General features: G+C 39.0%; 1 protein-coding gene across 2 annotated transcripts in view; it reads right to left on the bottom strand.

The window, feature by feature from the left end:
- SHQ1 (SHQ1, H/ACA ribonucleoprotein assembly factor) overlaps positions 1–17,403 on the bottom strand; it is a 57,944-nt gene that overhangs the window by 2,554 nt on the left and 37,987 nt on the right. The window lies entirely within an intron of this gene.

Raw genomic sequence — 17,403 nt, 5'->3', positions numbered from 1 at the left:
AGAGTGCCTTGAAATGGAGGGGCAGGGGGCAGAGGAGAAAATGGGTGTAAAATAACAAACATACATCCTGTTTCTTGTTGTAGAGTTTTGCCTCAGACTATCAATCAACTTTTCACCACTTCCTGCAACAGCAGGTCTACTATAAATCCTGCAGTAACTGACTGGGTTTCATTTCCTCTGCCAAACCTGCTAACCTGCAAGGCATGACACACTGACACCGGAGCAAGTAGCTGATAATGTAATACATGACTCCTGCGAGGCAAAAGTTAAAGTGCTTGTTCTCTCAGTTGAATGATTTTAAAGATCTTTATATTCTATTTCCCAGGGGGCATAATTACTCAGTATAACACAGACGCTTCAATTTTTTTTTTTTTTTGCTCCTAAAGGAATTGTATTTAAAAATGGGGGAAGGGAAATTCAGTGCGGCTTCTTACACGTTTTACACAGACTGTGTAACATTTAAAAGCTGAACATGGAATAAAACATATTCAACTTCCTTAGTTCAACCCATAGATTGGAAAACTAAGAAATAAGTGTTTCCCAGAAGTAAGTGATGCAACCGAGAACAAGTTACAGTTCTAGGATTTTTAAATCTAAAGCTAAGAATTCAATCACAACATTATCCTAGTGGCCTCCAATATAAACACAAGTACCAAATTTTAAAAAGCTGCTTACTTAACACTCTTCTAATTTGTTCGTTTTGGTGATATATTTCCATTTTGTTTTTTGTCAAGAACTTTACTTTTTCTTGAAAAGTTATGGAAGATTTGAGAAATTGCCAACCTAATTGGAAACAAAGAAAGCATTCTCCCTGCTTCAGACGTAAAAAGAACGAAAAATGAGGCCAATACATAAAAAGGCACATGAAGCCCTGCAAGTAGGTGGCAACAGAGTAACTGGCTTGCAGGGGAATCTGTTTCCTGAACACACTGGTGAGAAGTTGTTTCATACCCTGAGTAACAAGAGTTTACATCCTTTTCAGAAAACATTTTGCCTTGCCTTTGAAACAGTCTCTTTCCTTCCTTCTAACTAGACACACGTATGTGCGTGCACATGCCCCCTTCCTCTGTAAGGGCTGTTCACAATATGAAGGTACAATCCTTTTCCCTGTCCTGTTGCCTGACCGTCCACAAGAACACAACAAGCTCCAAAATCTAGATGTGCACTGTGACAGAGAACACTTTTGTACCCGTTTTATATGTAGTTCCTTTTAATTTCATTGACAGCCATGAGCAACTAACTGTAGGCGCAACGATTTCCTCTGGTGATACATCTTCTGCTCCAGCTACCTCCGTCTCACCTGCCTGTTTTACTATTGCCATTATAGATAGAAAATCAATTTTGAAAGTCCTGTTTGTCCTCACATCTCCTCTATCACATCTGTCACTTTGTTCCCCAATCCTGTATGTATTTTTTGCCTTTTCCCAGTTTCTACTGTTCCAATTTTTCATGCGTATTTTTCTCCTAGATACTCACAGTCCTTGAAATCACTCCCTTAAAATCTTCTCCTCCTCTTTTGCTATTCTCATATAATGCAGTTAACACCTTAGATGAGAAACGTGTCACGTTACTGAATCAAGTATTAAGGAGATGTATGGCACCACGTACGCTATGGCATTAATAAATACTTCACTGCACTCCAGATTATTTAATGCCAAGTGTTAAGGAAGAAACGACATACTAATTTGACTCAGCACACATTATGTTACTAAATTAGATGCGGTACTACTGACAGGTAAACGAATGGCCTCTCTAAAGCAGCGTTTGATCGCTCTATACACAAATGCATTTTTATTGATGAGTTCAAAGAGAACGAACACAAAAGCTGGTGCCCAACAGCTACAAAACACCTGTCCTGCTGGCCAGCTGCAGAACTGCGAAAGACATTCTTAGTCTGAGACCTTTGGGTTAATTCCTTCTGAGTGATCAAAACTCACTACAAAATAATGATAACAACTGATTTTATACAACAAATGTGGCTTCAAGTTTCACATTTAGTCCTTTTTCCCAAAAGTTTTGACAGAACTACTGAGAGAGGACATCCTTTTTATCTTTACAAAGGATTACAGAAGAAAAGCCATCAATTAAACAACCTGCTCTTCCCTGTTAACAATAACACAGCACAAATGGATATTCTGCCTGGATGAGTAAATGCCTGCAAAAGGCCAAAAATTCCCTCTATCCTCTTAACCTCTACAACTGCCTTCCTTCAGCTCTCTCACGGCGGTCCCGTGGAGCAGTGTGACTGCCAACACCGTGCACGAGGACAGAGACCATGACCTGCCAACCACCATGTTTCAGGAAAGGGGAAGGGGTGAGGACTTCATTGCAGAACTGCACAACCCTCCATCTCTCTGCACTGTCAATGCCCCGAAGACCATGTTAGGCCAGCCACAATAGGAATCTTCTAATAAATCATTAAAAAAACCTAGAAGATTATTTTATTACTTTTCTAGCTCTTAGCCACATCAGGTATTTGATTTAAACTGGATTTAAACAGCATGAAAAAGTCTCTTTTCAGTTACTCAGATTTCTTAATTGGCTAAGTGTTTCCTCCCAACTTTCACTCTGGTCATCAACTCTCTTCCAGAAAAAAAAGGACATTCTGCAGAGCTCAACATTTCAATATAAGAAAAACTCAAACTGCCACGGTTTTGACGACTTTATACATAAAAGCAGACAACTCCACTCCCCAACTTCCCAATCTCCTGGTAAAAAAAAAATAAAGCACTTGAACAGCTTTTTTTTTGCTGTAAGCCCCCTGCACAGGGGGCTTACAGCATCACCACTAGCTATCAGTTCACCTTGTTTAAGGCAATTATCTAATTTCAAGGAGAACTGAGTTTCAGAAGTGCATTTCTTATCAGCCTTAAGAAAAGGTGGCAGCGCTCCCTGGACATAAACCAAAGCAAATGCATAAAAATCAGAGAATGGAAATACTTCCCACAGGAGACTGTGGTTCTCCAATCTAACAATTTCCCTAGCTGAAATATAAGCAACAACTCAGGAAACAAAAATGAGACACCAGAAATGAGATATCATGTGTGAGAGACTTATAGTAAACAGGTCCTGCTGTTTCCAAAATCTTTTGAGTAGTGTTTTAGAGATTAGACAGCAAATACTTTAATTTTTCAAGTATGATTAATGGAATCGCATGATTACTTTAAGACATGCTCATTCAGGATGCACATTTGTGGTAATGATATCTTATTATTATGGTAATAGTGTTCTTACATAAACATGCATAATAGGCTTTAAAGGTGCTACACATGATAATTATTAGTTATCAAGATGTCAGTTGCTTAAGGAAAATGTTTAATTACAGGTTGAACTGATCAGATGCATGTTTTGCTTAATGTACAGCTTTGAGGAACAGATAACAACAGAGGCATCTCAGGTGTTGTCCATGTGGTCTGGAATTTAAATTGCAAGACAGAACTACTGTAATCCTTGTCTAGGCAGCAGGAGAGTTTCTCTATGTGCTAGGAAAAAGAAAAAAAAAGCCCAGAGGATTATGGCAACAGGAAAGGGAAATCCTTACAGGTTCACAGCAAAGCCCACCTGTGGCAGCATGAAGAGAAGCAATGGTGATGGGGACTGACTGCAGTGCTGTGACACAAGAGCAGCCGGGGTGGGAGGGAAGCAGGACACAACTTCTCCAGTTAAAGACTAATACTCCTACAAGCTCCAGTTCTACCTTCTGTTCTGAGGAGGAAAGAGGGCACTAGGATCTGATGAATCAAGATAGCTGTTATCTCCAGAACATAGAGCTACTAAAAAGGGTCTCACAGAAGATATACATTAGGGATTTGGTTGTTTCCGAGGAAGATCTAACATAAACTGTAAGGAAAGACAAAAGTCAATCTAGCCACAGAAAGTAACTTGGGGGACTTGGTGGATACAGCCAGCCACAAAATCCTCTGATTTTTCCCAAATATTAAAATAAAAAATAATTACGTTTCTGTGTAATATGTCCATCGATCAGAAATAGCACTACAAAAGGAAACGGTTTAAAAAAGTGTTTATGGGCCAGGCCTTCCCATCTTGCCTTATATCCAATTCTCTTGCTTTCACAGTTTATTTATGTTAAAGAAAAAAACCAACAAACAACTCAAAGATAACTCAAAAATAACTTGAAAATATGAAAATCAGCATTCTGCTGCTCATTCTGTATGATGGGTGGCACTGCATACTCTATATCATGACATGGGACCTACAGATTAAAACACTGTGCGGAGTATTTACAAACATAGGAGTAAATAGTCCAACTGGCAGCACAGCCTTTCAGAGCAGGAGTCAGTAACATTTCACTATGGAATGAAAAGGGACTTTTCTTGTACAGGCACAAGCTCTAGCTTGCTTTTGTTTTTGTAAACAATAGCAGGATTATTTCTACTGCCTTATAAGCTTTGCTTTGCATTTCACAGATGCATACAAACATCCACTTTTCTGAACTATGCAGTATAAACGAGGTGTAAGACATGGTAAAACACAACTATGAGGCAACAGAATTTTCTTATTATGTAGCCCTGCTCAATCACAATCAAGTCAGCGCACAGTGCCCAAGTGCTGTCACGGCAGGTTGAGCTATTCTTGCCCAAGCACAACACAAGAGCAACAAAGCATGGGAACGGGTATATCAAAAACATCAACAACAGCTTTGGTTACCTGCCTGGTGTTTGAATGTAACCTAACTGGTCTCGAAACCAAGCTGGAACCTAACTAATCTTGGAGTCAACTAAAGTCTTGTTATATTATGTTGTTCAAATGTGGTTAGGGCCTATTCACCGTGTTACAATGGCAAATCAGTCCTCCATGCTAGCAATGCTCTAACTTGGCTCTACAGGGCTGACAAGCCCTGTTTTAAATGTAAACTACTTTACATTAATTATCTTTAAGCCTTAAAGGCAAGATAAACAAGTCTCAAAGAAACAGTAGATACTTCAAGTGCAGACGTGTGTTTGCAGCCTCATAGGTTCCACCTAGTATGAAAATGGGCCTGTCTCATTGCCAAGCTGCTATCCCCTGGTAGGCCTACAACTCCTGAGATGCATTCAAACACAAACTAGCAGCATGCTGTGCCAGTCAACAGGGCTGACAAATGTAAAAAGGGCAGTTATTTAACTTATCTCCACTCAACAGGAGCTCTGGACGCATAGGATCCATCTAATAAAGCTGCTTGCAATAAGCAAAACGCTTTGTCTGATGGATCACAAGGTATTCCCAACTGCCTTAATTTTATACATTTAATGTATGAGAAGCTACCAAGTTGAAGGAGAAAGCGTCAGTCTGTATTTAAACTACCTTTCTCAACAAGGCCTGGCAAAACTCAGACTTGGGAGAGAAAGTTTCATAGACACCCTCTTTCTTAGATAAAACAGATAACAAGGAATACAACCAGCCAAGAGTATCACCACTTCAAATGTGTTCCAAATTACATACCTGGCAGCACTGCTTACAATTTCCCACAATTATTCTCTTAGCCAGAGGCAGTGTAAGTATTAAGACAATTCTAGAGTAATATTATCTCAGACATCACCAGATATTACCCCAAAGTAGAGCCTCAGCAGTTCAGATACTGAGGATGTGTAAATTTAGTACCTGCAAGACACTGAAACATCAGTTAAACTATAAGGGATAATGAAATTTTCTGCCTTGCCACAAGACTGGTTGAAGGCAGGCTGCAATAGGACGTAACTGATGTTTCTGCATGGACTGTTACTGGTTCGCAAAAGGGCACCTGCAAAAGGGCCAGACTCTTCAGACCCTTCAGATCACCTTATATTTCCCCTGCCCAGAGTGGTTCTTGCTGGATTCCATCCATCACTGTCTTCCAGCCCAAGCCTTATCTGTCCAGAAACAAGGGGTAGGAAGAGACATTATTCAACGTTCAGTCCCTTGATAATGGCAACATTAACTTCCCACAGGAACTCTGTCATGGTCTTGATGAAAATTAATATCCCTATGGCAGTAAGACTACTGCTTAAGCTCCCTTGAAGCAGAAGGCTCAACAAGTTCCAGCCAAACACGATATCAAAAGCTAAGAAAGTAAGCTGACACAAGAATGACACAGCTGACAAAGCATCCTACTATTCTTACATATACTTGAGAAGAAAATAGATTTTTCTTCAATCTAAAATTCTGATGTCACCTTCTATCTAGTCCTACACAGCTGCTTGAGCAACCAAACTGGAGGTCTTTGGGAAAAGTTTCTTGAAGCTGATAGAGCTCACCCTGTTAGGCAACGCTGTAAGTCACCGGAACAGTATATTCTGACACCCAGGGGTGGAGGACAAAGCAGGAGAGAGACACATGTTCTTGAATTACCCTAACATCGCTTAAACTTCAGGGCTTTAGCCCAACAGTAGCATGCCTCCTTCAGAAAGGCAATTAAACAAAGATCCTTCCACACTTGACATACAACTTCAAACAGCTAGAGAGAAAAAACTAATATAACGGTTTAATTCTTATGATACAGAATTGAAAGACAATTTGATTTTATAAGATATTCAAGACAAAAGAGCATAGGTTTGATCTACCCCAACTGGTAAAACAGAAGCGGTAACGATGATGACGTTGAATGCAAAAGCAGACTTCATTATTGCAGAAACATCTAAAGTCAACATGCACAAAAAAACAAATGGTCGAACAACGAGAACAGATAACAAAACAATCCGCCGGTTCAGGAAAAGAATCCTTACAAATGGATATTTAGCTGCAATAACAGGAAACTCCTCACACTAAACACACCAGCTATTTGCCAAAACTACTCTAAAAACTCATGCGTTACAAGAGAACAAAATCCGTCCGGAGATAAAGAGCCTAAGACTCAATTACACCTTTTAGCTCGTGTTTTATATGCGATGCCATATTTCACCATTTTTTATATCACTTTCAGGGTGAATGCTAATGAGTGCTTCAAGTTATACACCAGTCAATGACCTCCATAGTGAAGTAGTTTTGAAAAAACAGGCTCAGAATCGGTGAACAAAATTACTCAAAATCAAGTTCTGAAAGAAATTCATAGCGAAAAGTCCATAGTCTTGGTAACTTTTGACAGCGACAACCACTTTCCCCATCTGCACACACACTGCTGTATTACAGACTACAACAATGAACTTCACTTTACACTGTTTTTACTGCAAAGTACCTTATAAACCCCTCTATCCCAGTTCCCCACAAACTTGGGGAAATTACGCGCAGATTTTATTTCATCCACTTCCAGGAACACAACCATTCTTGTACAGTGAAACATGGCTGAAAGTTAAAGCATAACAATGCTGCCCCAAAGTTTGAGGCATGAAGTGGAAAAGAAAATAACACAGCACTTGAACCAAAGGGTGACCCATCCACGGAAACAAAAGGCACTCGTTCAGAAGAGCACAGGTAATATTCTTTTATCTCCCCCCATGCACAGAAAATACCACAGGTTCCTAATGAACAGGAAAGTCTAAAACCTATTTTACATCCCTTCTTCAAAAATGGCCTCAAAATTCCTTACTGTATCAGTTAAACAAAAAGATGAATATGCAACATTCAGTAAATCACTCTTTCCTTTCAGCCTTTATTAACTGGTTAGCTCATCATAACCCTACCCGGTGTATGAGATCTGAAAGAATCGCAGAATATGTAATACAATTAACAGCCAGTGAGATAAACACAGACAGCACCATTCAAGTTTCATGTGCTTAGTTTATTATACATTTTGATACTAAGAGGTAGAACCAATAAATAACAATTAAAATCTCATTAGCTCTGATCAACGAGTGCAGAAGATAACATAAGAACAATGCTGAATTTAATGTGTTGGTGAAGGTGAAGCAAGACTGTTTTCTTCAAGGACTCAGGTAAAAATTGACCTAAATTTTAACAAATCATCTACATTATCTGCAGCAAAAGACAGACAGATGAGCGTACGCACAAAAGAAATAATGCAGTATTTGTTCACATGATTTAGTACTAGATTAACCACTGTCTTCAGAGGAAAGGAACAAACCATCTCCACAGTACAGCACTAAAGACAGCTGAATTTCCACACTTCCTTATGAAATCCGGCTGCTAAAGTAAAATGTGCTCAGTCTATTCTAGATACTATATGCAACTGCAGGTAAGAATTAATTCTTTCCATTTCTCAAGAAGCTGGATTCTGATCTTTAGCCTAAACTTAGGTTTACACAGTTATGCTGCCCCTGCCTATACTTACTGTTCATTATTTCCTTTCTCACAAGTCTTGGAAATACCAGGCAACTTCAATCAAATTTAAGAGCAACTAGAGGTTAAAAAAGATCTTTAAATTCCTACATATTTCATGAAAATAAGCAGAGGTAGACCCAAAATAATGACCCTCATGAGAAAAGGCTGGCAGAACACAGCTATCGTGTACATACCAACCAGTGCTAAGACCAGCTACCGCAAATGCTGCCTCTTGCCTGGTGGAGGTGTCGGAGGATGTGGTGAAGAGATTAGGGCACAAGGCTTGGGTTTGTAGGAAGTTTATAGAATCTTTTTTTTTTCCTCCCTCCCTTGTAGACACCAGACAAAGTGGAGACTGGAAAAGCATTCATTGCACACCAAATCGTTATCTTAAATATAGGAAAACCACACCATAAAAATGGGAGCACAAGGTTAAAAAAGAAGTCTGGAAAATACATCTCCCTGTAAGCAAGATGACAGCATTTTAAACTGACAGGATTAGAAGAGCAGAAATCCAGCCTAGATACACTACTTTTGACAAAAGAAATCCACCACTTATCTTTAGGTGACAGAAAGCAGTCCTGAACCATAAAACAACGGCTGATGTAGAAGAATCCAGTGGGTTTATGGGAAACAAAATGCTTTCGTCTTGAAATTCTGGTTTTCAAAGGGCATTACATGTATTCTGGATCTAAGAGTGATACACGTACAGTGCAATCCAACTTGCAGTCTTGTAAACATGAACTGCTATCTACATAGCTTAAAGTATTAGTTTGTTGACCATAAATCAAATATAAAATACAGCACCGTCGTTTCAATTTAAGTGACTTTTTATTTTAATAAGTCTGAATATTTCAAGTGACTTTCCCTCCATATTTATTCTGAAATTCTACGGTGCTTCTTTCATAATGAATCTAAATACTGCATGAGCTGAACTTCACATTTATAAATATTTTAAAAAAAAGATGAAGCTTTCCAATATAACATCTTACTTTCATTACTTGGTCTTTTTGATAAGTTGAAACCAAACACACCATGGATTATAAAAGAAATCAAGTACAGCTTACTTATTTAGATGATACTATGAAAATATTCAGAAGAGAAAACAGACTAAGAATTAATATTGGACTATGAAAAGAAAATGAGCAGTATGTATATGTTTTAAGAATACTTTAACTGAGCTTAGAAGCAGCTCAGTATTGCCAAAATAGCTTCAGTAAGTTGCAGCCAGTCCAAACATCTAACAAGGCACAGCTTCCAAAGTCATATATGATAAATACAAATAATGAAAGATGAATAGGTAACTCACCACAAAACAGATGCAGAGAAAGGAACAGATTTTATAACGTGATGGTAAGTATTGGCTGTGTTACAGCAATGGAACACTGACAATTGTTCTACGTTATTCTCGCCTCCCTCAAATTTCTTAACTGCTATTACCTAGAACTTGGTCTTCACCATCACCAGTGGTGATCTAGGAGATAGCGCTCCTAACGCTGTAGATTATACAATTTGTATTACAATATGGGAACGAAAGGTGCTCACACAAAGCAGAGCAGATGTGAATTTTAGTGTCAGGATAATGATAGTGAAGTCATGTATTACAAAAATAACAAGAACAACAATGACGGACAGGCTAAAAGGCAAAATTACAAAAGCATTATTACTCCAACATGATCCTACTCCTTTACAATGGAATTTTTCCACCAAACAATAAAAGTCCTAGCGAGGTCGATCAGAGGTTTAACTCTGACACCGCTCCATTGCTTCTGACTGACACCTGAAACACTTCAAGGGAAAACACCACCTGTAGCCTTCCCACTCACAGTCCATTCTCAACTCGCACAATCCAAACAAAAAGACACCAAATCTGAGCATCTTGCAAATTCCTGGCAGGAAAGCTGATTTTTGCAAGGGCCTAAACTGAACAGCCTGCTCCCATCTTCCCCCCACACCCTGCTGTGTTTGTAGGGTACCTAGTATCAGATGCTCTAGAGCATGGTCATGCCTCTTATGAATAATAATAATTTTCAATAATACCACCACACCCCACTGAATTGGCTGCACATCTGGCTTCCTAACCATGACAGGGAAACTTGAAGGCCATGCATGCGGCGTCACGTAGCTGGCCCACACTGCCCAGTGCTTGCAGGAAGGAGTCCAGTCCCCAGAGAATAGTGGGGAGTGGGCCTTAGGCCACAGACTAAATTACCACGTTCAATAATTTTTCTCTCTCTCATTCTACCTCTGCTCTGTCTCCAGATTTATGGGACAATCATGGCAAGGGGTGGGGGCAGGTGGAAGAGACCAAGGTAGCTACCGACAAGGTTCGAAACAAAACAGGAAGACTATCAGCCTGCAGATCAGCTTCCCACTTTGATCACAGCTGCACGCTCCACCTGCTTAGAAAGCCAACAACTACACACGCTCATCCTTCCCCTAGTCAAAACAGAAGAAGAGTCAGCTGAGATGCGCTGACTGAAAAGGCATGACACAGATCACTGACCCTTCTGTAGGCAGATAGGAACTGCCTCCCAGCAACTTTGGGAAATCAAAGCAGTAGCCTGAAGGGGAAAAAAAAAAAAAAAAAAAAAGGCTTTCTTTTTTGCCTTCTCTACCCACAGCAAGGTGCATTCAGACACAGCCTGGAGGAATATGAGCTATAGAAAAGTGATGGAATAAATAGGAAAAAAAAAAACCAACAGAGGAAAAGGAGAGGAAAAACATCAAAGGAATCTGCAGCTAGCAGCTGGGAAGAGAGATTAAATCCCTTGTTAAAAATCCGTGTTTTACAGGGCTTGCTAAAACATAGATAAAGGGGAATTTCTGGTATTATATCCACCTGTCTATCACATTTTTCAGCCTTCAGGGCAACAAGTGTTTTGCTTTAAGCCTCTTAAGTCAGTATATTACATTACTTGGGTATTGTTATTTACAAAGTGCTCTGTGTTCACCTACTGCTTTGCAGTCAATTGAAGTGACAGCTCAGGCCTTAAATAAGATGCAACATTTAATGAGAGGCATGGCAGCTCAAGATGACAGTAAACAAAAAGAAACTGTATTAAAAATATGCATCAAAACAGTGGAAGAGGAGACATATATAATAAGCTTGCAAATTATTAGTTACTATTTTTAAATCAAAGAACTGTGATCTAAGGATTAAGAGCAGATGACTTGGGATGAAAAATAAATAAATGTGGGTTCTCTACTACTAAATTCAGGCACCAACAGTCAACATACTCTTTGATAAATTGGTAAATCCTTATCCAAGTTCTAACAAAACTGATAGCATTTCCTCTTGTAAGACTAGAGAAGGCCGTTTTAGTAGCATAATAAATTGCACAGAATCTCAAATACTTTCTGCATCAGACCCACATCTAGTGTTTGAACCACAAGGTATTTTTTTGAGCTATGCTACCTTGATGGAAACAAGTAAGACAGTAGAGAATTACCCAACAACCTAGGGAGAATGAGCCAACTTATTACTCTTTACTAGTAAAATGTGAAAACTTATTGCTGTCTGAATTTTTTTCTGTTTCCTGTTCAGCTAGATGGATTTTATATGTAATTTTTTTTGTTATACTGCACAATTGCTAAACCCCAAAATCTCTGTCCCATCATACTTGCAGACAAGTCCAAATCGATCTTCAACTTTCTTACCAATGAACTACTGAGTTTATTGGGTCTCTTGCCATAACTTAGGTCATTCAGACATATACATTTGTGGAACCTTTTCTCCCCTAATTCTCTCCATTTTTCAACATCTCTTTGAACAGATGCTAGAATTGGCCTGTGGTTTAGCACAGTCTCACAAATGATGCATTCTAAGGTCATGCCCCTTCCTTGTCCTAAATGATACTGCTCTGCTTCTTCAGCTGAAGATTGTACTCACCCTCTCACCTCCTCAGAGATAAATAGGTGCTGAGATTCAAACTGTTCTCAAGCATGACCCAACCTATTTTTCTAGAGCTGCTACCCTAAACTGGCTTACATTCTCCACTCCGTAGCTATGACCAACAATCTTCTATTGTGCGTGTGCCCTCTTGATTGTATTAAAACGTACATTGTTCAAATACACACGTTGCCAACCTGCGTCAGACTGTGCAATTAGTTTTCTAACTTTAAATAAATAACATTTAATGTCACCAGAAATTTTTTAACTAAAAGGACATACACTGTGTGTTTTCTTGCAGATCGTTAAAGATACTAGACAAAAACTCTGAAAACAATGGATGATCTTAACGTTATAAAGCAACAAAGAACTATCTGTCTTTTTCCAGGTTTTTTTTTTTTCATTTTCCATTATTTCCCATAACACCGACATGTTAGTAACTCGGAGGGTTGGTGATATGTAAACTGAAATATACATAAAATGCACCTCAAAGAGCCTACAGAGACCATTTGAAGTGGCCACTCCCATTATTGGTAAAAGCTTGAAAACCAGCTGGGACATCTGAAAATTAATACACCACTACAGGCCACCAAAGAAGTGAATGAAAAGCAAACCTAATGCAGCATAATGACTCAAAGCAGTAAGCAAATGTAGTGCTGCATGCTGAACTAGCTGCCAACAGCAGCAATGCCAGCTTGTAAAGCCTGCTAAGAAGGAATTACAATAATTGGGGATTGTAGCCACGAGCTACTATAGCAAGTCATCACAGGACAATAAGGGTGAAGCCTATGTAGCCAGATAAAACACAGCTTTCTTACCGTGTTCATGGAAAAGGTGTAATCACATGCAGCACCAATATTTTTTTTGGTTTATGCCTTGTACCTGTATGGATCTTAAGCCAAAGCAGCAAAGGAAAGAATATCCTTCAAATGAAAAAATCTCCAAATTCCAACAAGTTTTGTTTTGCAAGGGGTGGGGTGCAGGGAATTAAGTGGCCTCAGTATCTCCACAATGACAATACCATTAAAGGAGGATAGTGAAAAATATGATTCTCTAACTACGGGACAGATCAAAAGAAGGGATTTTGCGATGGTGGCAATGGCGTGGTTACACTATCTGACAAATAACAGAACTGGCTACATCAGAACATAGGCTAAAAGCATATGCTAATGGTAAGGCTGCTTTCAAAGCAGCAGTGTGAAAGCAACTGGTTTGTCTCTGCACCACCTACTTTGAAAACTGGAATTTTTATCAAACCTGGTATTACCACAGCCTTCACTAAGTAAGCTAAGGTTCACTTGGGCAGCAATTAAGGTAAAAGTAAAACGTAAACTACAGCCAAAGCAGAGTACAGTTGACCATGAAACTGTAACGCACATAAAATACAATACTATGAGGTGTTAGCTTCCTAAGGTCTTAACAATATGAAGTGCTTTAAACATGCTGTGCGAATCAGTTTAATCCCACAGAGCCACGAAGCAGGATTTTCATCCAGAATATATTACTGCTTATGCCTTTGTTCTTCTGAATCATGGCTGTTGAATCCAAGAGGTTAACAGCTGAAAATGAGCATATTCCTCTAACATTTGAGAATTTTTCTTATCTGTTAATATATTCCCTTCTCCTCCATTAGAGATCGAAAAATTAAACTACCATGTCAGTAGTACACCATTTGGAAACCTTTTAGGATAGTTTTGTTCTTGAATCATCCTGTCTGAGCTTCATATTTTCATAGTAGAGGTCACAGTCACCAAGAGTTACTCCATTCACCCCTCGTTCAGCAGTACAGTCCTGAGTTTCAGGCGTTACAGCTGACTCACTCCCAGGAACATGGCAATGCCACAAAGAGTGAATGAGACTTCATGAATATCAACCCTTCAAAGAGCAAAAATACACAGACCAAAAGATTTTTAAAAGGCTGTTTTCCCCCTATTCAAGTATTTTGAGCTTTATAAAACCCTAAACCACTGAAAAAAAAGCCAAGAAGAAACAGCTGCAAAAATGGCACGATCAGAATAGTTCCTCCATACTTTGGAACACTTTTCAAAGTTTTCCAGATCTTAGCAAATAATAACCAGGTCAAATTTCCTAAGTTTGCAGATAGATGATCCATTTCACAGACAATTTTAACATACAAATGGGCATGTATGTTGAAATTCTATTTACAGTCATCTAAAGAACATAATATTTGACTACACAAGCTTACAGAAGTTTTATGTTACAAAATATTTTCCCAAAGCTAGCAAAAGCTTAAGGTAATTCTTTCAGGAAGGCTGTCATACATGATCTGTACTCAAATGCTTTTTGTCCTACAAGCAAGCACAGCGTAGGATATGGAGAGCTGGTATGTGTAACAAGATACAAGGAAAATAACTAAGATCCTCTACAGAGGAGAGAATTTAATGTAAATTAATAACAGACGTATACAGCTATGCAAATACTTACATGAACTGAAGACAGGCTGTTGACCAGTGTGGTACAGCGTGTTTAAGTGGGCACAACAGCAGTCGAACTATCAGCATTACTCTGATTATCAAATATGTGCTTTGAAAAAATGCCAGTAGGCTGTCCTACACATTCAAACCCTCTCTTTTCTGCAAATATAAAGAGATGCTCACTTGTAAAATAAGTATTTAAAGTCAATTAAAGCCAAGAAAGAGGTCAGAATGAACATAAAGAAATCTTCCCTCCACCAAACTTTAACCAATGCAGTGGACTGAAACTATGATGCTGAAGCACGATTTCCTTACTTCCTTGTGCACTTTAAGATGTGATGTGGCACAGGCAGTAAAAATCCTAAAACTCAGTTTTTTCTTTTTTTCAGAAAAACTCAGCCTCCTTAATACCTTTGCAACATCAGGCCTTAACACTTCAGCCCCCCACATTACACTATATTGGTTAAAACAGTAATTCAGAAAACCTTGGGAAAAGGGGGGCTGAACAATCACAGTCAATCCCACCACCTCAGTGACACGCTGTGAATGTAATTAATCCTACCTTTATTTAGAGAACTTCACAGCCTACACATAAAGCAGCAACTCCCTGCTGCCTTCAGACTAGGTAATCATGTTGTAACAAGGACTAGGTTTCCATTATAACAAAGAGATGAAAAGGAACACAGACCTATGAAGCTAGCCTATCTTTTAGGGTATGTCTCACCTGCAAATCAAGAGAAGCAAATGTAACATGCTCAGGAATATCTGAGTTTGCTTTAATTTAGTTAGTTCCAATAAAGACAGTAGCTTCCCCACAGACTGCATAAGTGCTACCAGAGATCCTGGTTTTCACTGTAAAGCAGTCAGTACTTGAACTGGCACGTTACACCTACATATGCCAGAAATAGCACGATTACATTTGTCTTACATTGTGGACCACATATACTTATACGTGAAGGTGCAACTACAGAGCATCCATATATTAAAGAAGCCTATATGCCGGTATAGCAAATGAAGCTGCAGATACAGTTCCACAGGACACAGCTCATTTCTCAACACACAGATCTCCTTTACCGCACGAGTAATACACAACCCAAATAATGGTTTTATAATTTTTTGCAACAGAACAGATCATTAATAAAGTGTAAGGTATTAAGTTAAAAAGTAGAAAAATAGCGATAATGAAAAATGTAATACAAATTACATGGGATCAAACACCTTATTCTCCTGCATTCCTCATACACATAAAACTTTGAGAAGTATACAATTATACAACTGTGCATAATTAAGTGTACTAAGCCCTACAAAACTGCCAGGAACACTAACAGCCTCACTTCTAATTCATTAACACAGAAAACAGACATTTACTGATACTGAAGTGGTACACGATTAAAACTATACATAAATTTAAAAGTTAGGTAAAAATATTTTACATCATTATGTGCTCAATTGTTCTCTTATGCAGGGACCCAGAACAATATACACTTAACTGCTTGTCTGGACTAGGACTCCTAGGAAGTCGCTCAGCCTTGCACCTAGTCACTCTCGCTATGGCCAGCAGGCATCCTGCGGCCAAGGTACCAGACGGCACATATTTACCACAGCCTACAACAAAAAGCAGCGTGAATAGGAGCTGGCACAAAGGGGAATACAAAGCACTGGAGAAAGACATCAGGCTGCACAAAGGAACCTCAGCACAGCAAGAGTCGGTGAGTAAACTACTCTGGCTTCTATAAAGGACACAACTCCTATGGGGGCATGGACGCATAACTCCCCTGCAGCAGAAGGTTAAAAGTTCTCTTGCAACAAATCCACACCAAGATCCATCCCCCTGGTCTTAGCAGCCCATATTGCAGCTATCAGACAACCAATGGTTTCCCCAAAGTGCTCTCTTCTCTCCCTCATCTCCTTCTGCTCAGAGTAAGGCACGAAAGATGGAGAAAAGCTCAGACTTACAATACAAATTCAGTTACAAGTTCACCTTGGAGAGGCTGCCATATGTATCATAGTGGTTTGTAAAAACGCTGAACTAAAGAAAAAGCATGCAAACCATACAAATTAAATTTAATTTTATTATGGAAATGGAAGTAATAACAGAAGTGACAGCAGGGTAGATGATAAGCTCACTTAGCAGGGGAATCAAATGAAGTGATGAAATGTCATTATGACCTCAGGGGTTAAAGATGCAATTTTCCATCTGGCTGCATCTGGCTTTTCAACATAAACGTTGACACCACCTGCCGAGATTTACTACAAGATGCCTCCATAGGTCTTCGTCTAGCTTTTGTTACCCAGGTTAACATTCACTTCTCCCTCTTTTCTGATCAGTTTTGCTGAGCAACACGCTCCCTTTCTTCAAAACCCAGAGAAAAGTTATAAGGATTTTACATGCCACTTTATATAATAGACCGAATTATTAATAGCAACTTCACAAACAGCTCAGAGAGATATGAGAAACCCACAAAGCGGGTAAAACTAGCCTTAAGTTTGCCAGCAGGAAGATGAAACTTTATCTACACTTGCTAGTATCTTGTATTGTCAAAGACTTCTAGGCATCTACTTTTCTCTTGTAACAGGTACCTGAATGAAATAATTTATCTGAAAAAAATCATTAGTATTAAAGAACTCTATTGTACTCACCGTATCCAACTGACTATTAGCCACGTGCAAGTGTTCTATTCAGCAGTTTAATAGTTTCCAATTCCAGATACATGGTGCTTAAAATAAATCATCTTTCGCCAGCCTAGCGACACATTCACTTATTCATCTAATTTAGCCACAGCCAAACTACGATCTCAAACCAAATTTGTAATCAGCTATCGACACACTGTTGACTATAAAGTTTTTGTTTCCACATTGAATATTTAAAAGCTACTACCAGTG

Source organism: Phalacrocorax aristotelis, chromosome 6 (assembly GCF_949628215.1).
Source record: "Phalacrocorax aristotelis chromosome 6, bGulAri2.1, whole genome shotgun sequence".
Lineage (NCBI taxonomy): Eukaryota > Metazoa > Chordata > Aves > Suliformes > Phalacrocoracidae > Phalacrocorax > Phalacrocorax aristotelis.
This window is presented reverse-complemented; position numbering and strand designations above follow the sequence as displayed.